Source organism: Mustelus asterias, chromosome 8 (assembly GCF_964213995.1).
Source record: "Mustelus asterias chromosome 8, sMusAst1.hap1.1, whole genome shotgun sequence".
Classification (NCBI taxonomy): domain Eukaryota; kingdom Metazoa; phylum Chordata; class Chondrichthyes; order Carcharhiniformes; family Triakidae; genus Mustelus; species Mustelus asterias.
The window spans coordinates 36744215-36768039 of record NC_135808.1 but is presented as its reverse complement, the minus strand read 5'-3'; the positions used below and the strand labels follow the sequence as shown (position 1 = coordinate 36768039).

General features: G+C 45.1%; 1 protein-coding gene across 1 annotated transcript in view; it reads left to right on the top strand.

Annotated features, from left to right (window-relative positions):
* LOC144497032 (uncharacterized) overlaps positions 1–23825 on the top strand; it is a 410838-nt gene that overhangs the window by 314026 nt on the left and 72987 nt on the right. The gene's annotated exons all lie outside the window — the stretch shown is intronic.

Below are 23825 nucleotides of genomic sequence, written 5' to 3'. Positions count from 1 at the left end.
CTGGAACAAATATCCCAACTTCTTCCTGGTTGGGTTTGCTTCAGTCAATCAGTTCAACACACAACACCGAGTAAACAGGTCTCTCAGCTGGATCTTCTCACACAGCATAAGGGGCATTTCCACACCTGATTCCCCACAGGATAGTCAGACTGCCTGAACATTAGTGTGGATATTATGCAATGCCATTCATAGAAATCTTCATCCATCTCTCCCTGAATATTCATTCCTGAACGAGTGTGGATATATGGGATGCCACCTCTTTAAAAAAAAACTGCTCCTTCCCTGGTAAACATTTGACAGAGATTTCTAGTGTGGGAATCGCACTCTTCATCCTCGGAGACCTTCAAACTGACAAGATCAGTGTGGGATGTGTAGCCTGGGATGTGTTTGACAGCAGATCAGAAGAGGGAGACCCACAGTATCCAAGGAAGTGATCATGTGCAGTGGTGAGATCAGTACGTGTACAGGAGAGAGGGAGAGGAGAGAGAGTTGGACAAGGATCCAGTTCTTGGGCCGTGACTTTTAGTGAGCTTGGGCCCATTGTGCGAGTAGATGCCCCAGGTGTTGATATCTGGCAGCCCTGCCCTATCCAAGGATTACACTTTGTGGAAGTTCAGCTCCCCTCAGCTCCATTGGAAGAGGCTAAGCATTTACCTCACCCATTCCCTCTCCTGAGACATCCAGGTCCATTTGCTAGGCTGTTCCAATCTAAACCTTCCTTAAGAGTGATATTGTTCAGCATGTGGTATATTAGGATGATTGTGACCATTCTCTCTCTCTCTCTTTCTGGGGAATACTGTGTGATCCATCCCGAGGTGTAACCAGTACCTGAAACAGTTCTTCATCCTCCCACTCGCGCGCTGTGTGAGCAACCTCGGAAAGACCGGGCATCAATAAACAATACCTCCTCTTCAGTGTGTATCATTTAGCTTCAGGAATTTGCATTCACAAAATGAAACAACAGCAACCCATACACAAATACAACACTGATACCTGCAGCTCTAACTAGTTACCACTTCAAATCGAATTAAACTTCCAGGCTGCCAATTTACAGGAAGAAAAGCATTCTGTACACAGCGTTGGGATTTAACCTCTTAGACACTGAATCTAATACAACAGAAATATTATACGTTATTGTCAGCCATGGCTTAGTTACTACTGATGTGGAGATGCCGGCGTTGGACTGGGGTAAACACAGTAAGAAGTTTAACAACAACAGGTTAAAGTCCAACAGGTTTATTTGGTAGCAAAATCCACAAGCTTTCGGAGCCTTAAGCCCATTCACCTGAAGAAGGGGCTTAAGGCTCCGAAGGTTTGTGGCTTTTGCTACCAAATAAACCTGTTGGACTTTAACCTGGTGTTGTTAGTTACTACTCTCATCTCTGAGTCAGAATGCTATCGGTTCAAGTCGCACATTACAACACTGATTGCACTTCAAAAGTCTCCTGTAAAATGCTTTCTGACGCCTTGTGTTTGTGCGAGTTGATATAAAAATGGTACAAATACAAGTCCTTTCACAATCCCTCCAATCCTCACGACCTGGAGTACAGATATGGGCGTTGATTGACCTCCAGTGCTCTGTTCGAGTGGCCATTCAGCATGTGTAGACCCAGACAGTGAATGTTGTGAGACAATGGAGACTGTCACAGCCGAGACACATCCTGCCCTCCCCTGACTTCCCAGCTGGGCTCACTGATGAGGAATGGGATTCCTGGCTGATTCTTTACAACGACAACGGATGAATGAACACTGCTCGACAATCACCAGGCAAGACTGTTCTCTTCCTGTTGGGGAGCACTTCAGCGGTCACGGGCATTCGGCCTCTGATATTCGGGTAAGCGTTCTCCAAGGCGGCCTTCGCGACACACGACAGCGCAGAGTCGCTGAGCAGAAACTGATAGCCAAGTTCCGCACACACAAGGACGGCCTCAACCGGGATATTGGGTTTATGTCACACTATTTGTAACTCCCACAGTTGCGTGGACCTGCAGAGTTTCACTGGCTGTCTTGTCTGGAGACAATACACATCTTTTTAGCCTGTCTTGATGCTCTCTCCACTCCCATTGTTTTGTTTCTTAAAGACTGGATTAGTTGTAAGTATTCGCATTCCAACCATTATTCATGTAAATTGAGTCTGTGTCTTTATAAGTTCTGTTTGTGAACAGAATTCCCACTCACCTGAAGAAGGGGCTTAGAGCCTCGAAAGCTTGTGTGGCTTTTGCTACCAAATAAACCTGTTGGACTTTAACCTGGTGTTGTTAAACTTCTTACTGTGATTCTCCCCCTCCAGAGATGCTGAGGCTAATTGAATTAGCTCCATTACTACCTCAGGAATGGCTTCTCCTCCGGATGCGTGTGCTGATCGATCAGAAGCTGAAACCTTTCTAACCACTGAGTATCTGATTGCCTACTTGATCAGAATAAGAGTCAGTGAGTGACTTGTACCTGACGCTGCACTAAAAGGGTGCTGAGTTTATGCAGGAGCCTCTATACATATTGATGTCTTCTTTTGGTGACGTTTGAGATCTGGTCTTAAATTGACCTCCTTGAAATGATTGGGCTGATGGTGGGAGAGGTTGAAGACAGACACTGCTGAGACAGACAGTACTTTGGAAGGACAGCTCCCCTGTGTGGGCGCTGAATGGTAAACAACACAGACAACTCTCAGTGTAATGGAAGCAGGCGAGCTGTCTCCAAGACTGTGTGGAGATGTCAGTGTTTGGTGAGAGGAATCGGTGAAACAATCCTGACATTTTACACAGGATTTATCTCCTGCCCTGTGTGTTCACTGATGTTCCAGGTGGTTCAAAAACTGTGTGAAGGCTTTATTATGAGCTCACACTGATAGGGTTTCTCCACTATGGGAGTGCATTGATGGACTAGATGATACACTGTGTGAAAAACTTGTCTCAGACCACACAACTGAATTGTTTCACACAGTGTGGATCCAGTGTGATGTCCTTGGAGATCAGAGAAATGGGTGAAAGCCTTGTTACAAACATCACAGCTGAAGAGTTTCTCCACCTATGTGAATGCCCTGATGTCCCAGGAGCAAAGATGTCACAAAAGTTTTATCGTAAACCTTACATTTGAAGAGAGAAATCCCAAGTGGATTCTCTTGTGCAGCTGGAGGTTCAATGATCTCAAGAAGGATTTGTAGCACTCCTCTGACATGAACAACGATTCTCCCATGTGAGTGCATTGATGTGAGTAGAGGGTCACTGAGTGAGTGAATGATTTATCACACATCTCACACCTGAATGGTTTCTCTCTAATTTGGATCCGCTGGTGTTCTGGAAGATCGGAAGAGTGGGTGAAAGCCTTGTCACAAACATCACATCTGAATGGTTTCTCCCCTATGTGAATGCGTTGGTGTGCATGGAGGATCGATGACCTTGCGAATGTTCGGTTGCTCACCTCACAGATCAATTGTTTCTCACCAGTGTGAGTATGAGAGTGATCGACCAGAGCTGTTGATCGTGCAAATCCCCTGTGACACATCGCGCTTGTACAGTTTCTCCGTGTGCACGTGTTGTTGAACACAGGTTCCCTGACTTCAAGAAGGTTTGGTCACAGACCTCACACTTTGAAGGTTTCTCATCTGTGTGAATCATTTGGTGCATCAGGAGATCAAAGGAGCAGGAAAAGCTTTTTCACACACCTCACAGTTGAAGGGTCTCTCCACTGAGAGTCCTCTAGTGTAGCTGGGGGCTCAAAGACTTTACAAAAGCTTTATCGCAAATCTTCCATTTGAATGGTTTCTGCCCTGTGTGAATTCGTTGATGTGCAAGACGGTTCGTTAATGTTGAGAATGATTTCTCACACACCTCACATATGAATGGTTTCTCCCTCGTGTGAATACGCCGGTGATTCACAAGGCTCGATAATTCTGAAAAGCCTCCGTTACACACCTCACAGTGGAATGGCTTCTCCCCGTGTGAGTGCGTTGCTGTGTGTGGCGGTTTGATGACACTGAGAATGATTTGTCACACACCTCACAAGTGAATGGTTTTTCACCTGTGTGAATGCAGACCAGAGAATTCTGCAAAGGCCTTGTTACACACCTCACCTTTGAATGGCTTCTCCCCGGTGTGAATGCGTTGGTGCCTGCGAAGGTATGATGACTGCACAAATGAATTGTCACACATCTCGCACATGAATAGTTTCTGCCCACGTGAATGCTTTGGTGTACACGGAAGTACAACCTCTCACCTGTAGGAATGATTCAGTGGTTCATGAGGCTCAATGAATGATTGAAGCTCCCATCGGACTTGGAGCCCACTCACTTCTTCCCAGCCTCACAGAGTCCAAGGCAGTGATGAACTGCAATGGTGGGATCAGCACATGCACAGGAGAGAGTTGACACAGGCGTGAGGGACATGGCAGAGAGGGCTCAGGTAGTGACTCAGTGCGTAATTAGGAGAGTGACCCTGATTCGAAGATTGACTCTGACTGCGGAGTGACTTTGATTTGACCCTCCTCTTTACTGACCTCTTGCCTTTTACCTAATGTCATAATATCACTCTGTCTCTCACCCTCACTCTGTCTCCATTCTTCACCTCTCGCCTGATCCCATGTCCCTTTCCAGGATTTGAGAGGTGACAACACGTACAAGAATTTTGGCAAGGAAAGGGGGGTTGAAGATGGGACGTTAGTTTGCAGGGACATTAGTTTGCAAGGACAGGGGGGGGGGGGGGAGGGGGGGGGTCAAGGTTTTTTTTATTGAGGAGAGGCATGATAAGAGCAGATTTAATCGAGAGGGACAACATCTGAGCAGAGAGAACCATGAACAATATCGGCGAACATGGGGAGCAGGAGGGAAAGTTGGGTGATCAACAGTTCAATGAGAATAGGGTTGCGGGAACAGGAAGTGGGTCTTGTGGACAAGATGAGCTCTGCGAGGGCATGAGGGGAGAGAGGAGAGAAACTAGAGAAAGATGAGTTCAGCGCTGATGCAGGGAGGAGCAGTAGTTTGTCCAGGCAGGCCAATGGAAGGGAGCGAAGTGGCAGAGACAGCTGATGGGATTGTTTCAATCTTATTTCCCTGAGCAGAAAGGTCAATAACCAGGGAGCAGAGATTTAAAATCATTGATGGAAGGATTAGAGGGGAGTTGAGAATTAATTTTTATAACCCAGAGGACGGTGAGGGTCTGGAACGCACTGTCTGAAAGTGTGATAGAGGCAGAAAGCCTCATCACATTTAAAAAAACACTGGATATGAACTTGAAGGAATAACTTCTCCACATTTACAATGGGGATGGAGTAACTTCTCCACATTGACCCTGTCTCATCAAACACTCACAGAGAAGCTACAGCACGGGTTAGATACAGAGTCAAGTTCTGCCTAAACTGCCCGTGGAGTGTGGGATTAACCCGGGTCAGTCACACACCTGGAGCAGGATCAAGACTCACATGCCTGAGTCACTCAAACACTCATTACTGACCTTAATGTGATGGATGCTGTGTTTGGGAGCAGGAGCCAAGAGAATAGGGAGAGAGTTCTCCAGACAGTGCATCTAGTGATAGGAGGGCACACTGCAGTATCACTGAGGAAAACGAGGAATTTTCAGACAGTCAGTGGTTGTTCTGCCTTATCTTTTGCACTTGGAGCTTTATTTGAGTCAAAGGGATTTAGGATGTTTGGGTTTTTTGCTGAATGTGGGAATCCTCTATCAGTACTGAGTCTGTAGGTTGTTCCTCAGTCCTGGAGTCTACCCATTTTTCTCCATCAGTTTCACTTCTCCTGACACCAAGAACTTGACCACCTTTCACAGCTTCATTGCTGTTTAATTGCAAATCTTGAAATTGAGTGTAAATCCTCTGATGAAACAGGAGGGTCCATGAGTTGTTACACACTTCACGTGAACAATTACTCCCCAGTGTCTATGCATTGGTGTCTATGGCGGCTCGGTGACACCAAGAATGATTTGTCACACACCTCGCATATGAATGGTCTCTCACTTGTGTGAATCCTCTGATGGATCAGGAGTCTCGATGAATCAGAGAATGATTTGTCACACACCTTGCACTTTTTTTATATTCATTCGTGGAACATGGGCATCGCTGGCTGGCCAGCATTTATTGCCCATCCAAGTTTCCCTTAAGAAGGTGGTGGTGAGCTGCCTTCTTGAATCGCTGCAGTCCACATGCTGTTGGTTGACTCACAATGCCATTAGGGAGGGAATTCCAGATTTTGACCCAGCGACTGCGAAGGGATGGTGAGATATTTCCAAGTCAGGACGGTGAGTGGCTTGGAGGGGAACTTGCAGGTTGTTGTGTTCTCATATATCTGCTGCCCTTGTCCTTCTAGATGCAAGTGGTTGTGGGTTTGGAAGGTGCTGTCTAAGGATCTTTGGTGAATTGCTGCAGTGCACCTTGTAGATAGTGTTGTAGGGAAAAATCCCTTGTACCAGTGCATTCAAAGAAGTCGAGTCGCAAGGCAACGTTCAAAGTGTTTTTCTTTATTGTACAATTACTGGGAACCCAGGGAGAACAGCGTAACCAGCTCCGAAACAGTGGCTTGGCCACGTTGATCTCAATCCTTTCACATCAGCTCTGGATCTTTATAGGGATCCAAATTCGAGCGGGAACATTTGATTATGCATTTTTACAATATGTATAAAGTGGTCTGTCTGGTCAGGAAGTTCTCTGGGAGGCTTGTCAATTTGCATTTGTATGGTGTGTGTTTGTGTTAATGGGACTACCTGTTCTTGCCCCGGTGTTTTAATGTGTTTCCCATTATCCCCTCTATGTGTCCCCTTATCCGAATTGACCTCATTGTTTTGTGTCTGTGTTCCCTGCTTGCGAGATTAGGTGTTAATGTCATTTTGTCCTGCTGTGTGTAGGGAGATTTAATCTAATCTTTTATTCCTTTTACCCTAGTTTGTTAAGTTTCTTTGCCTGCCTTGGCCATTTTATTCTTGTAATATTTTATTGATAGTCTGGTTATGCCATATAGCCCACTCTCGGTCTTGACTCGCAGATATCCCGATCTTCCTTGGCCAAAGGCCGGTTTAAAATGCAGCTTCGCGCTGTTGCTGGGCAGAATAAGGATCTTTCGTTGGCTTTGAAATTTAAAGGTCTCTCAGCTGTGCAGAGGGGGTTTGAACGAATATCCATCCGGGTGTTCCCCTCTGCATTGTAGGCACGTTATGAATGGTGCCAATATGGCTTTTGGAAAATTGCCTACTTCAGTCCCTCCTCTCGTCCAGGGGGTCCCATTCATGGCTGACCCCCCATGGACGATCTTCAGAGGTACAGTGACTTGTACAGATGTCGTCCTTGCCGTTGTTCCTCTTCCTCTGTGGCGTGGTTAAATTCTTGCATCTGGATACTGGCAGTGGGTAGCATTCTTGATGTAATATTTGCACATATCACTTTAATACAGGTTAGGCCCAGGCAGAGTGTGAACAGGATGGCTACTACTAAGATTAATCCCTTCATAATGTATGCTCCCCAAACTGTGTTAAACAGCCACCCTAACCACCCATCAGTCCCTGTTAATCCCTGTTTAAAGCTATCCAATTGCTTTTGTATCCCGGACATGGCTGCTGTTATGTTTAGTGTCTCGTCGTGTACATATGTGATGCATTTTCCTTTGATAATGGTGCATACCCCTCCTTGTCTGGCTAGCTGGTAGTCTACTGCATATCTCGTTTGCTGTGTGTATAGTCTGAGTTCTGCGAGTTCTTGGTCAATTGCACCCAGTGCTTGTAGGGTGTTGTTTCCTAAAATGGTCAGTCCACATATGAAGAAATTCCTATTACTGGCGCTGATCACCCCTGCGGCGCCTCCAAGGGATAGTGTCCCCAGAAATCCATACCCCAGGGAAGACCCTAATGTGACAGGGGCCTGCCAGTCGGCGCAGAATTCTGCGCTGATCGCCCTGGTCACTGTGCGTTTCTGGACATGTCCCTCGCTTGGGCACGGAACCATGAGAGGTCTGATTGTCCCTACGGAAAAGAACCTTGGAGGCCTGTCTGTGGCCGTCATGTATACATTTTTGAATAAAAACACGTAACCTTCTTTAACCCGATAACATGCATTACCCCGGGGTCGTTTGACCACATGGTCCCATCTTGTGGAACCTTCCCTCCCCCGGGTCTGTCCACTTGATTGTACCCCTTGGTGAGAATCAAATGGGTATGTCCCCGAGGCTGAGCTTACGTGGGTGCCGTTGCACTTGCCACACATAAGCTGCCTACCCGCGGTGACTGCAATGCATTTTTGTTGCTTGCAGTCACAAGTGAAGTGTCCTTCCCGGACCCGGCACTCCTGGAGAGCACAATGTGCCTCAGCGCACGAATCATTTTTAGGGACAAAGGCATGCACGCACCCCCATCCCTCTCCCTTAAAACATTGTGGGTAGTTCCCATCCCCCTTAGAATTCCCGGCTCAGTGAGCTCTACACACCTTCCTTGTATCCCTTGTTTAAAGTACCCAATATGTTCCTTGCAGGGTGCCCCCGATGTGTCAATAGTGAATAACTCTTGTGGGAGCCACCCTGGTGTTGCGATGAATAGGGAGTTTACTGATCGCGCTGAAGGGTAACAAGCGGTCCTATTCCCATAGATCTGGATGTGTGTTTTCAGGAATAGGTTTCCTTCCATGATTGGGGGTTCTGCTCCCCTAACCCCCATGTGTTGGAGCGTATTTACAATGGTCATGGTTATTATCAAATATGTCCCTGTTCCCATATCGTTTTTTTCTCAACAGTATTTTTACAGTTATAGTATATACAGGAAATAAACAGGCAATCAAATTAAAAGTAGTTTGTTCCGACGTCTTGATAGTAGATCTGGTCCTGGTTCCTGTGGAATTTGAATGAACGAAAACGGTATTCTTTAGTTCATTTGTCTTCATACAGCTTTAATTGGGTCCAGTGTTTCCAGACCCCCTGTCCCCTTATATCTATACAGGCACAGGTATCTCCACTAATAATGACCTCGTAAGGTCCGTGCCATCTTGGGGCAAATCCTGGTTTTGCAGGAGGCACTTTTGTTAATACCCTGCTCCTGGCCTTTGGGACCTCTGGTAATATTTCTGAGTCCTCCTCTGTATCGACCTGTGCCTCATTAAAAATTACAGACCGGCGCATCCCCTTCAATTGGGTGCTAAGGTCTCGGATGTATTGACGGATCTTATCCTTTATCGGACCCACATCTGTCCAGCCTGTAATAATGTTTTCGGGTAAGTGCATTGCTCGCCCGGTCATCAGCTCGTATGGAGTCAAGCCGGTAGTTCGATTTGTGGTCGCCCTAAGCCTCATCAGAACTGCAGGTAGGACTTCTGTCCAATTTTTACCTGAGGATTGCATTGCTTTTGCCATGGTTATTTTTAGAGTCCGATTCATCCTCTCCACCATCCCGGAACTTTGTGGGTGATAGGGGATGTGAAATTTCTGTTTTATTCCTAATAGTTGGCAAATGTTTTTCATAACCTTTCCTGTGAAATGTGTTCCCTGGACCGAATCAACTTGAATTGGCATCCCCCATCGGGGAATGACTTCTGCTGCCAATATCCTGGCTACCATTAGGGCTGTACAATTGGTTGTGGGGAATGCTTCTACCCACCTGGTGAATTGATCTACTATTACCAGGCAGTATGTTTTCCCGTGAGAGGGAGGCAATGGTCCTATGAAGTCCATTTGTATCTGTTCCCAGGGTCCCTTCGGTCTGGGTTGGTGTCCCATCTTTACCTTTATGGGCTTCCCGGGGTTGTGCTGTGCACATATAGTGCATCTGCGGCAGTATGTGGCCACATCTCGTCCCAATCCTTTCCACCACCATTCTCTCCCCAGGCTCTGTATCATTGCATCCCTGCCTGTATGGGGAAGCCCGTGGTGTAGTTCCAGTAATGTGTTCTGGATACATCCTGGCGCCAATACCCGGTTATCTTTTCTCCACACCCCGTCAGTCCCTTTAACTGCGCCCAGCTCCTCCCATCTATCTCGTTCTTGCTGTGTAATGTCCCCATGTAATTTCTGTATGTCAATTTCTTCCGGTTCTACCACTATCGCTGCAAGGGGCAGGCTTTTAATGTCGCTGTTTTCTAGTGCTTGCTGTGCCGCTGTGTCTGCGGCTTGATTCCCTTTGAAATGAATCCACCCCGGGGTGTCCCTTCCGGGTTCCCGCTGGTGGGCTTTTATTTTCATTACTGCGGCCTCTGTAGGCTGTTCACTAGCTGCTAGCAGCGCCCTTATCTGCTGTTGGTGTTTAATGGGGGTACCTCCTGTAGTAATGAACCCCCTTCTCCCCCATGCGGGCATGTAATCATGGATCACACCAAACGCATATTGGCTGTCTGTATACACATTGACTGTTTTCCCTGCTGCTAATCTTAAGGCTTGGGCGAGGGCAACTAATTCTGCTACCTGAGCGGACTGACCCCCGTCGATCCTTCCTGATTCTAGGGTTTCCAGGTTCTGGTCTACTACTGCCCACCCTGTCCTTGGTGATCCTGATACATATTTGCGGGACCCATCCACATAGAAGGTCTTATCTGCTGTTGGAAGGGGTTCATCTCTAATCTTTCCTTCCTTGTCATCTTTGTCAATTTCTCCACAGCTGTGCGCTTCCCCAGTATCTAAAATCCCTTCCGCGGGATTTTCTCCCGTGTCCCTAATGATGGTGACTGACTTGTTAGGTGGTAGGAGTGTGGCCTCCCACCTTGCCCTCCTTATATTTGAGACTGTTTTGAGTTTGCCCGTGTTTAGCATCTCTACCAATGTATGTTTTGTGTGTAGCACAATATCTCCTGTCATGACAATGGGCTCACTTATCCTCACAGCCCATGCTGCACAATCTAGGGCGGCTATGCACCTGGGCATCCCGGTGACTACTGGTCCCTCAGCCGTTGAATAATACCCTACGGGTCTCTTTCTATCTCCATGAGTCTGTGCCACTACGGCAGAATAGAAGCCGTCCTGGTTGTCACAGAAGATGTGGAACTTCTTGCTTCCATCTGGCAGTCCCAGCCCTGGGGCTGAAATTAACCTAGCTTTCAACTCTGCATATGCTGTCTCTTGCTCTTGTCTCCACTCTATACTTTCCAAGGCTGGCTTTCCTCCCTTCACTAGTCTCTGAATTGGCTCCGCGATTCTTGCAAAGTCAGGGATAAATCTCCTACTGTAATTGAATAGTCCTAAAACTTTTCGGACCCCTCTTACTGTAACTGGTCGTGGCTGATGGTCATTACCTGGCATTTGTGTGGTGTGACTGTTACTTGCCACTTGTCAGCGCAAGCCTGGATATTGTCCAGATCTTGTTGCATTTGAACATGGACTGCTTCAGTATCTGAGGAGTTGTGAATGGTGCTGAACATTGTGCAATCATCGGTGAACATCCCCACTTCTGATCTTGTGACGGAGGGAAGATCATGGATGAAGCAGCTGAAGATTGTTGGGCCTAGGACACTACCCGAAGGGACTCCTGTAGAGATGTCCTGGAGCTGAGATGACTGACCCTCCACAAGCACAACCATCTTCCTATCAACCAGATATGACTCCAACCAGCAGAGTGTTTGCCCCCGGATACCCGTTGATTCCAGTTTTGCTGGGGTTCCTTGATGCCACTCTTGCTCGAATGCGCCTTTGATGTCAAGGGCTGTTACTCTCACCTCACCTCTGGAATTCAGCTCTTTTATCCATGTTTGAACCAAGGCTGGAATGATGTCAGTGGCTGAGTGACCCTGGCCAAACCCAAACTGGGCATCACTGAGCAGGTTATTGCTGAGCAGGTGCTGCTCGATAGCACTGTCGATGACCCCTTCCATTACTTTGCTAATGATTGAGAGTCGACTAATTGGGCGGTAATTGGCTGGGTTGGATTTGTCCTGCATTTTGTGTACAGGACATACCTGGGCAATTTTCCACATTGTTGAGTAAATGCCAGTGTTATAACTGTACTGGAAGAGCTCAGCTAGGGGAGAGGCAAGTTCTAGAACACAAGTCTTCCATACTATTGCTGGAATGTTATCAGGGCCCATTGTTTTTGGAGTTTCCAGTGCCTCCAACCGTTTCTTGATATCACATAGTGTGAATCGAATTGTGTGGAGACTGGCATCTGAGATTCTGGGGACCACTGGAGAAGGCTGAGATGGATCATCCACCCAGCACTTCTGGCTGAAGATTTCTGCAAATACTTCAGCCTTATCTTTTGCACTGATGTGCTGGGCTTCTCCATCACTGAGGTTGGGGATATTTGTGGTGCCTCCTCCTCCAGTGAGTTGTTTAATTGTCCACCATTATTCACGACTGGATGCGGAAGGACTGCAGAGCTTAGATCTGATCCATTGGTTGTGGGATCGCTTAGTTCTGTCTATCACTTGCTGTTTTTGCCGTTTGGCATCAAGTAGTCCTGTTTGGTAGCTTCACCAGGTTGACACCTCATTTTTAGATATTCCTGGTGCTGCTCCTTGCCTGCCCTCCTGTACTCTCATTGAACCAGGGTTGATCTCCTGGCTTGATGGTAATGGGGGACATGTTAGGCCATGAGGTTGAAAATTGTGCCGGAGTACAGTTCCGCTGTTGTTGATGGCCCACAGAGCCTCATGGATGCCCAGTCTTGGAAGTTGCTAGATCGGTTCGAAGTCAGTCCCATTTAGCACTGTGATAGTGCCACACAACACGATGGAGGCTATTCTCAATGTGAAGGCGGGACTTCAGCTCCACAAGGACTGTGCGGTGGTCATTCTTACCGACACTGTCATGGACAGATGTGTCTGCAGCGGGCAGATTGGTACAGATGAGGTGAAGTATGTTTTTTCCTCTTGTTGGTTCCTTCACCATCTGCTGCAGACCCAGTCTGGCAGTTATATCCTTTAGGACCTGACCAGCTTGATCAGTAATGCTGCTGCCGAGCCACTTTTGGTGGTGGACATTGAAATCCCCCACCCCAAGTACATTTTGCACCCTTGCCACCCCCAGTGCTTCCTCCAATTGTTGTTCAACGTGGAGGAGTACTGATTCATCAGCTGAAGGAGGATGGTACATGGTAACCAGTAAGGTGTTTCCTTGCCTATGTTTAACCTGAAGCCATGAGACTTCATGTTAAAGTCCTTAACATTAATGGAGTTGATGTTAAGGACTCCGAGGGCAACTTCCTCCGACTGTATACCACTGTACCGCCACCTCTGCTGGGCCTGTCCTGCTGGTGGGACAGGACATGTCCAGGGATGGTAATGGTGATGTCTGGAGTGTTATCTGTGAGGTATGATTCCGTGAGAATGATTATTTCAGGATGTTGCTTGACTAGTCTGTGAGACAGCTCTCCCCATTTTGACACTAGCCTCCAGATGTTAATAAGGAGGACTTTGCTGGGTCGACAGGGCTGTTTGTTTTGCCATTGTCTTTTCTCGTACCTACATTGATGCCAGGTGGTCCATCCGGTTTAATTTCTTTGTTGAGACTTTGTAGCGATTGATACAACTGACTGGCTTGCGAGACTATTTCGGAGGGCAGTTGAGAGTCAACCACATTGCTGTGGCTCTGGAGTCACATGTAGGCCAAACCAGGTAAGGACGGCAGATTTCCTTCCCTAAAGGACATTCGTGAACCAGATGGGTTTTTCCGACAATCAACAATGGTTTCATGGTCATCAATAGACTCTGAATTTCAAATATTTTTTATTGAATTCAAATCCCACCAACTACCGTGGCGGAATTCGAACCCAGGTCCCCAGAACATTAACTGCGTTTCTGGATTAATAGTTGAGCAATAATACCACTAGGCCATTAATTCCTACTCTTTGTTTCCTCTCTGCCAACGAGTTTTCTATCCATCTCAATGCACTTCCCCCAATCCCATGCACTTTAATCTTGCATGATAATTTCTTATGCGGGACTTTGTCAAACGCTTTTTGAAAGTCCAAATATAGAACAGTACAGCACAGAACAGGCCCTTCGGCCCACGACGTTGTGCCGAGCTTTATCTGAAACCAAGATCAAGCTATCCCACTCCCTATCATCCTGGTGTGCTCCATGTACCTATCCAATAACCGCTTAAATGTTCCTAAAGTGTCTGACTCCACTGTCACTGCAGGCAGTCCATTCCACACCCCAACCACTCTCTGCGTAAAGAACCTACCTCTGATATCCTACCTATATCTCCCACCACGAACTCTATAGTTATGCCCCCTTGTAATAGCTCCATCCACCCGAGGAAATAGTCTTTGAACGTTCACTCTATCTATCCCCTTCATCATTTTATAAACCTCTATTAAGTCTCCCCTCAGCCTCCTCCGCTCCAGAGAGAACAGCCCTAGCTCCCTCAACCTTTCCTCATAAGACCTACCCTCCAAACCAGGCAGCATCCTGGTAAATCTCCTCTGCACTCTTTCCAGCGCATCCACATCCTTCTTATAGTGAGGTGACCAGAACTGCACACAATATTCCAAATGTGGTCTCACCAAGGTCCTGTACAGTTGCAGCATAACCCCATGGCTCTTAAACTCCAACCCCCTGTTAATAAAAGCTAACACACTATAGGCCTTCTTCACAGCTCTATCCACTTGAGTGGCAACCTTTAGAGATCTGTGGATATGGACCCCAAGATCCCTCTGTTCCTCCACAGTCTTCAGAACCCTATCTTTGACCCTGGAATCCACATTTAAATTAGCCCTACCAAAATGAATCACCTCACATTTATCAGGGTTAAACTCTATTTGCCATTTTTCAGCCCAGCTTTGCATCCTATCTATGTCTCTTTGCAGCCTACAACAGCCCTCCACCTCATCCACTACTCCACCAATCTTGGTGTCATCAGCAAATTTACTGATCCACCCTTCAGCCCCCTCCTCTAAGTCATTAATAAAAATCACAAAGAGCAGAGGACCAAGCACTGATCCCTGTGGCACTCCGCTAGCAACCTGCCTCCAATCTGAAAATTTTCCATCCACCACCACCCTCTGTCTTCGATCAGATAGCCAGTTACCTATCCAATCGGCCAACTTTCCCTCTATCCCACACCTCACTTTCATCATAAGCGGACCATGGGGGACCTTATCAAATATACCACATCGACTGGCTGCTGCTTGTCAATTCTACTCATGACATCTTCAATTCCAGCAGATTTGTCAAACATGATTTCCCCTTCATAAATCTTTCATTTCAAACCAAGCCCAGGCTTTCAGGAAAGCCGAGACCTATAAATAAATATTTAAAGAAGGCATTAAAAGACATTTCAATAAATGTCTCTGTCCCTCCCAGATAATTACACCTCACCTTCTCATAAGAGGTGACTTAATAGAGGCATACAAGATGATCAGAGGATTAGATCGGGTGGACAGTGAGAGCCTTTTTCCTCGGATGGTGATGGCTACCACGAGGGGACATAGCTTTAAATTGAGGGGTGATAGATAGAGGACAGATGTCAGAGGTAGGTTCTTTACTCAGAGAGTAGTAAGGGCGTGGAATGCCCTGCCTGCAACAGTAGTGGACTCGCCAACATTAAGGGCATTTAAATGGTCATTGGATAAACATATGGATGATATTAGAATAGTGTAGGTTAGATGGGCTTTAGATTGGTTTCACAGGTCGGCGCAACATCGAGGGCCGAAGGGCTTGTACTGCACTGTAATGTTCTATGTTCAATGTTCATATTCAGCAATGACCCATTAACAAAACTCATCCTGTAAATCAGAAGGAAAATGCTTCCAATAAACACACTCAATATCCAACACACAGCTCCAATCAAACAGCTCAGCGCTCTGATTGACGGCTCTCACAGCCAATCAGACAAAGAGTGAATAGTATCCCCGCCTCCAATCGAAATGTCAATCACGCTTGCGCAGTTATTTCGGAGGGTGGGTAAACACCGACTCGGCGCACCGCCCGATTCTGCGCAGCCACTGGACGGAGTCTGACATGCTGGGAACTACATTACCCATGCTGTCCCGGGCCCGCGCAGTACAGACTCAGGGGGAGAGTCAGGCCGCGGTGCCTGATGGGAGTTGTAGTTCTGTCGCGCGCAGCGGCGGTTGGTGCCCATCGTTCGGGAGTTGGAATGTGAGGAAGCGCGAGCCCGAGCGGCTGAATCGAATTGAAAAGCAGAGATTGACCCATGGTAGGAACCAGAGCGATGGCGGTGGGAAGATTCACCATTGTAGGAGATTGTATACAAATGAAGAGGAAAAAGACACTGTCCCACCGACTGGACAACAGAGAAGAATTGCAGGAGGAGGATAGTGTGGTTGGCCATGTTAAAGGCCAACAGGTTTATTTGGTAGCACAAGCCACTAGCTTTCGGAGCGCTGCCCCTTCACCAGGTGAGTGGGACTTTTGTTCACAAACAGGGCATATAAAGACACAAACTCAATTTACAAAATAATGTAAGGGCTTTGTGCTACCAAATAGACCTGTTGGACTTTAACCTGGTGTTGTGAGACTTCTTACTGTGTTTACCCCAGTTCAACGCCGGCATCTCCACATCATGTTAAAGGTTGCTTCTCTCTCCACAGATGTTTCCTGATCTGAGGATTTCCAGCATTTTCTGAATCTCTATCAGATTTCCAGCATTCACAGAATTTTGTCCCACTGTTTATTTATTGTCACAAGTAGGCTTACATTAACACTGAAATGAAGTTACTGTGAAAATCCCCAAATCGCCACACTCCAGCACCTGTTCGGCTACACTGAGGGAGAATTTAGAATGACCAACGCATCTTTCAGACTTGGGGGAGGAAACCGGAGCACCCAGAGTAAATCCACGCAGACATAGGGAGAATGTGCAAACTCCGCACAGACAGTGACCCAACCTGGGAATCGAATCTGGGTTCCTGGCGTTAAGGCAGCAGTGTTAACCACTGTGCTACCATGCCACCCCAATTCCAAACTCTTGGATTCGAAGAGCTGGTTGTGTGCACTTAAGGGAAGTCTAGACTACAGACTAAAGCTTTGAAAATAACAACAGTTTGTCTTCATGACTTCATGTGGACAAATTGAGAGGGTAGGGAGAGGACAAAAACATATTTACAAGTTGTATAAGGGCATAGCTACAGAGTCATCAATCATTAAAAGAAACAAGGCCGCTCAACAAAAACATTTTATTAAAAACAAACAATAACACTGGGTCCATTTTTAGAAGAATAGAATTGAAAAGCAGAGAAGTGATCTTGAACTTGTCTGGAACCTTGTTTAGACCACGCGTGGAGAGCTATGTACAGTTCAGACCAATGTATTGAAAGAAAAACAGAAAGGAACTGAGAAGGTGCAAAAAAAATTGAGAGATTGTAACTGTCAGGAAAGACTAGCACTCTCCCCTAGAAAAGAAAAGGCTGAGGGGAGGAAAATCATAATAGAAATCTTCAAAGGATGAATTATTAAATTACAAATTTGAGAATAGAGAGATGTTCCCACTTATGTGGGGAGTCCAAAACTAGGATATAGAAATATAAGATGGTCAGAAATAAGTACAATGAGGAATTCAGGAGAAACTTATTTCCCAAGAGAAAGATTAGAAAATGGAACTTGCTCCCACAGGGAATTGTTGAGGCAAGTAATTTTGATGTGTTTGATGGGAGACCAGGTAAATAGATGAAGGAGAAAGGAATAGAAGGATCTGCTGATAGAGTGAGATAAAATAGATAGGGAGAAAGCTCATGTGGGACATAAGCACTGGTAGAAAGCAAATGGGCCGAATAGTCTGTCTCTGTGCTTTAAAAACTAGAATCAAAAGGGAACAAAATGCTGGAAATACTCAACAGATCAGACACTGACTGCCACTTCCTCGGGAGCAGCTTCTCCTTATATTTTATTTCCTCAGAGTTGGTTACCCTGGAGTCGATCTCTAAATCACAGTCACTCCCCAAGCAAGAGGAAGTTTCCAAGTGCAGTTTCCTCCCCGAGCACTGAGTCACTCCACAATTCCCAAATCTTCATCGCCAGTGGATGTGCCCGTGGCCACCTGTGTATCTGTCATTGGAAGAAAATCACAATTACTTTTTGTCCTAATTTATCTTTTCACAGGATGTGGCCATCGCTGGCTAGGCCAACATTTATTGCATCTCCCTAACTGCCCTTGAGAAGGTGGTGGTGATTTGTCTTTATGAACCACTGCATATTTACAAGTTGTATAAGGGCATAGCTACAGAGTCTGGTGTAGAAACATCCACATTGCTGTAAGGGAGAGAATTCCAAGATTTTGATGCAGTGACAGTGAAAGAACGGCAACATATTTCAGAGTCAAAATGGTGAAAGACTTGGAGGTGGTGGTCCCATGTGTCTGTTGCCATTGTCTGTCCATGGGCAGAGGTCCTGGGTTTGGAAGCTTCTGTCAAAGGAGCCGTGGTGAGTTCCTTCAGTGTATCTTATAGATGTGCTTCAGTCATGGAAGGAGTGAATTTCAAAGTGATGGATGGAGTTCCTGTCAAGAGGACTGATTTCTCTTGGATGGTGTCGAGTTTCTTGAGTGCTGTTGGAGCTGTGCTCATCTTGGTTTGTGGAGAATATTCCATCACACTCCTGATTTGTGCCTTGTAGATGGTGTACGAGCTTTGGAGAGTCAGGAAGTTAGTTACTTGTCCCAGAATTCATTGCCTCTGACCCATCTCTTGTAACCACAGTATTTATATGCCTAGGCAATGATAAAACCCAGGATGTTGATACTGGAGGAATCAACTATGGTAATGCCATTGAATATGAAGGGAAAATGGTTAAATTCTCTCTTCTAGATGAGCATTTGTATGGTGCAAATGCAACTTGACACTTAACAGACCAAACCAGAATTTTGTCCAGGTCTTGCTGCACATGGGCACGGATTGCTTTAATATCTGAGGAGTTTCAAATGGTGCTGAACATTGTGCAGTCATCAGCAAACGACCCCATTTCTGACCTTATGATGAGAGGAAGGTCATTGATGAAGCATCTGAAGAGGGTTTGCCTCGGACACTACCCTGAGGAACTCCTGCAATGGTGTACTGGAACTGAGATGATTGAGCCATAAACATCTTCCTTTGTGCCAGTTATGCCTCCAACTCGTGGAGGATTTTCCCACTGATTGCCATTAACTCTAGTTTTGCTAGGGTTTCTTGATACCTCACTCAGTCAAATGCTGCCTTGATGTCAAGGGCAGTCACTCTCACCTCACCTTCTGAAGTGGGAGATTTCTAACCAGTTAATAAAATTTTTAGACAGAATATATTAAGGCACTGACAGGACTACCAATTAAGAGTTAAATGATCCTTGAAACAAGTTAATTAGCTAACGAGAGAATTGTTTACACATATGTAAATGCAGTAAAAGAATTAAACAAGTAATTATGATTTTAAAAGATGTATGCTGAAATTTAAATGTAATTTAAGTATATATGAATCATTGTTCACTTCAGCCAAAAGCAGCTTACCACAAAGTATGATGGTAAAGGCGAATAGTTCAGAACCAAAGGCCTGGGAACCTTGTAGTTAGCAAAAGTCATATCAGAAAGTTTCTTATGTGAGAACACATATTGCAACATTTGTGAATATGTGTATTCATTGTCTAGACTTAGGATGGAAACATGCCTGTACACGGGATCACGTGTCCATCCAGTTTGGCAATGATCCGGTGGGAACATCCACTTTGACCCCTGTAGTGAGCATCTAAGGTAACAAGGCAACAGGAAGTGACTTTAGCCAAGATGGAGTTAGCGTCTGGATTTAATGGACGAATAAGATATCATTATGCTGGATGGTAAAATGCAATTAGCTGAGGTGCAAGTCAGGGATTATTATTGATGTGTGTATCCTAAATGTAATTGATTTTAAGCTAATGTAAGGCAGTCATGATTGATAAGAAAAACTATAATTAATCTGTTTTTGATTATGTATGTCAGATTCATTGGAGAGGTTCTGTTGTATTTCAGAGCTATTTAACACTTTTGGTGATCTCCTTGCAGCTACTTATTTTCTTTAAATAAATGTTACATCTTTCTACAGATATCTGCCTTCTGAGTTTTCTTAGAAACCCTACAGCACAGAGAGAGGCCATTTGGCCCATCGAGTCTGCACCAACCACAATCCCAGCCAGGCCCTATCCCCATATCCCTACATATTTACCCATTAATCCCTCTAACCTACGCATCCCAGGACACTAAGGGCAATTTTAGCATAGCCAATCAACCTAACCCGCACATCTTTGGACTGTATCTTTTGTATTGTCTAAAGTTAAGACAGTACTGGTCATCTTGATTTACCCCACAACACCTTCTGAGTTCAACTGTTATTTGAACCAAGGTTGTAATGAGGTCAGGAGCTGAGTGCTGCTGACAGAACCTAAACTGAGTGTCAGTGAGAGAGTTATTGCTGAGTAAGTGCCACTTTCTAGCATTGTTGATGACTATCATCAACCAGTGATAGAAATTGAGGGTAGACTATGAGGCGTTAATTGGCTGGGTTGGATTTGTCCTGCATTTTGTAGGCAGAACATACCAGAACAGTGTTCCACATTGCCAGGTAGCTGTCAGTCTGTACTGGAGCAGCTTGGCTAAGGGCATGGCACGTTCTGGATGTGACGGTACTGTACCTTTAAATCTATTTTAATCATATTTCTCTGCAGGATTTTGTTGGCACCATGTTTTCTGTGATGTGTTCTTTATTGATGCTGAGTCAGTATAATTGATATGTTAATTTTAATGTGGACTAATGCAGTGTTCTGGGGTTTTAATGGTCCTTTTGGGATTGCTGAGTGGAGGTTGATTGAAACAAAAATAAAAAATGCTGAAAAAACTCAGCAGATCTGACAGCATCTGTGGAGAGACAATAGAGCCAATGTTTCGAGTCTAGATGATTTTTCATCAGAGCTAAAGACAAAAAGAGGACAAGATTTATAGTATGAGGGTGGGTTGGGGGGGCTGTAATTGGACAAAGGAATGTAAGTGGTGATGATTAAGACTGAGAATGGTGCTAATAGCATCCATTAAGAGATCGGAATGTGTGAGCAGCAGAACAAAGGTACAGATTGTCAGAGGTCAACCTGAGGAATGTGGCTGTTGGCCCTGGGGGAAGGGGGTGTTCGGAAGACAAAATGGAGAGTGAGATTTCAGAAGTGGAAAAATGATAAGAATATGAAGCAATAAAACTGGATGAATAAGATGAAAAGAAGAACTGAAATACAATAAATGGAAAATGGGGTGAAGATGGAGGGGAGAAATCATGCTCTAAAGTTGTTCAACTCAGTGTTCAGTCCGGAAGACTGCTGAATCGGTTTTTGTTGGGCTTCACTTGACCATTTTGTTGGGCTTAACTTGACCATTTCAAAAGGCCAAGGACGGAAATGTGGAAAGGAGAGCAGGGTGGTTGAGATTGATTGACAGTTCATGTCATGTGGCTAGGGACAGCTCTGATTCACAGAAAAGTCCAGCTTTTTGTTTTGCTTTTCAGTAGTAGCTTGAAGTGGAGAGAGGCAACAGTAGGTTTTTTCTCTCTCTAGAGTTGGAGTTTTAGTTTTGGTTCAGTTGCTGCTAGAAGCTGGCCTCTCTCTCTTTCGCTCCAGAGACTTGCTGAAAGTTCCAGGACTGGGAAGCTTCAGAGATTTAATCCAACATTCAAAGGACCAATTACAGCAGGTGTAAAAAAGCTGCAAATCCAGCATCACTTGAGCATACTTGTTTCTGTGCCAAGTCTGAAGAATGGATATTTGTGTGGGATGGTGTTTAACTTGGAACAACAGAGATAGCGAGCTATTGGGAGTACTATACGGTGTTTAATTCTTGTAATTGGTAAATGTTATGCTAACTCTTTTTGTTATATTTTAACTATATCCTTAAATAAACTTTATTTGATGAAAGTTTCCTAAGTGGGTCACTTTAATCATACCTGTGGCAAAACACTTTATGCTTATCCATGCCAAAATTAAATGTAAAATTTAGGATGTAGGCTAACTTTATAAAATAACTTGGGAGTTTCTGGCCTGGGTCTTAACAACTGGGGACTCTTTGCCAAATTAAAATCAATATTCCTTGTTTTGTTTGGGATTATTGGACTCAAAGACAGTTGGACTCAAAGACACGAAGAAGGCGGAGATAATTGCAGCAATAACCCAGCATCTAAATTTGCCAGAACCACAGTCAGCATCATTGGAAATGGCTACAATTCAATTATAAATAAAACAGTTTAGAAGCAAAACAAAGAGAGAGAGTAGCAAAAGCAAGAGAAAGGGTGATTGCAGCAGAAGAAAGAGCAAAAGAATTAAAACAGCTTGACCATGAAAAGGAAGTGAAAGAGCCTGAATTCTGATTAAAAGCAGAAGGAAAAATAAGAAAAGCCTTGGCAGAACAAGGGGAAAAAGAAAGAGAATTTGAGCTTCAGGAGCTGGCAGTGAAAAATGAATGTCAACTTAAAAGGGTGAAGGTACAGGGAAAAGTACAATCTGGAAGTAGTGATGAGGACAGTAAGAAAGAACGAAAGCATTGTAGTCAAAGGTCTGGTGGGGATCTGTTTAAATATGTCAAAGCATTGCCAAGGTTTGATGAGAAGGATGTAGAAGCCTTTTTCATTTGAGAAAATAGCTAAATAAATGAAATGGCCTCAGACCATGTGGGTATTGTTGATTCAAACAAAGTTGGTAGGTTATTTATTAGTGTCACAAATAGGCTTACATTAACACTGAAATGAAGTTACTGTGAAAATCCCCTAGTCGCCACACTCCGCACCTGTTCGGGTACACTGAGGGAGAATTTAGTATGGCCAATGCATCTAATGTAGAGCTAGTGAGGTGTTTGCATCACCATCAGAGGAGATTTCTGGGGATTGTGATAATAAGAACATAAGAACTAGGAGCAGGAGTAGGCCATCTGGCTCCTTGAGCCTGCTCTGCCATTCAATAAGATCATGGCTGATCTTCTTGTGGACTCAGCTCCACTTACCCGCCCGCTCACCATAACCCTTAATTCCTTTACTGTTCAAAACTTTATCTACGTGAGGTGTTTAACATGGAACAACAGAGATAGCTAGCTATTAGGAGTTATAATGTGTTATGTTTAATTCTTGTAATTGGTAAAAGTTATGCGAATTCTTTTTGATATATTCTAACTGTGTTCTTAAATAAACTTTGTTTGATAAAAATTTCCTAGTGGATCACTTGAATCATACCTGGAGTGGAACACCTTATGCTCACCCATGCCAAAATGAAATATAAAACCTAGGATCTAGGCTAACTTCATAAAACACCTTGGGGGTTTCTGGCCTGGGTCTTAATATGCAGCACAAGTCTTCAGTATTATGCTATAACATCAGGGCCCATAGCATCTGAGGTTGATGAAGATGATGTAAAGTAGGTTTTTCTCTCTTGTTGGTTTCCTCACCATCTGCCCCTGTCTATCAGCTATGAGCTTTAGAATCCAGCCCAGTTTGTGGTGGTACTATCGAGCCACTCTTGGTGATGGACAATGAATTCCCCACCCAAGGTACATTCTTCAAATTGGTGTTTAATATGGAACATAAGCTGAGGAGTGTTCAAGTATGTTTAACTTGATTCCATGGGACTTTGTGGGGTCCAAAGTTGATGTTCAGGATTCCCAAGGTAACTGTCTCCTGACAGTATACTACTTTGTTGCCACCTCTGGTGGGTCAGTCCTTCCTGTGGGACAGGACAATCCCAGAATGGCGATTGCTAGGGCGGCTGCCTCACAGCGCCGGGGACCTGGGTTCAATTCCAGGCTTGGATCACTGAATGTGTAGAGTTTGCACGTTCTCGCTGTGTCTGTGTGGGTTTTCTCCGGCTGCTCTGGTTACACCCCACAGTCAAAAGATGTGCAGGTTAGGTTGATTAGCAATGCAAAATTGCCCCTTAGTGTCAGGGGGATTTGGGGTTAAGGGATAGAGCTTGGGTGGGATTAATGTTGGTGTCGGCTTAAT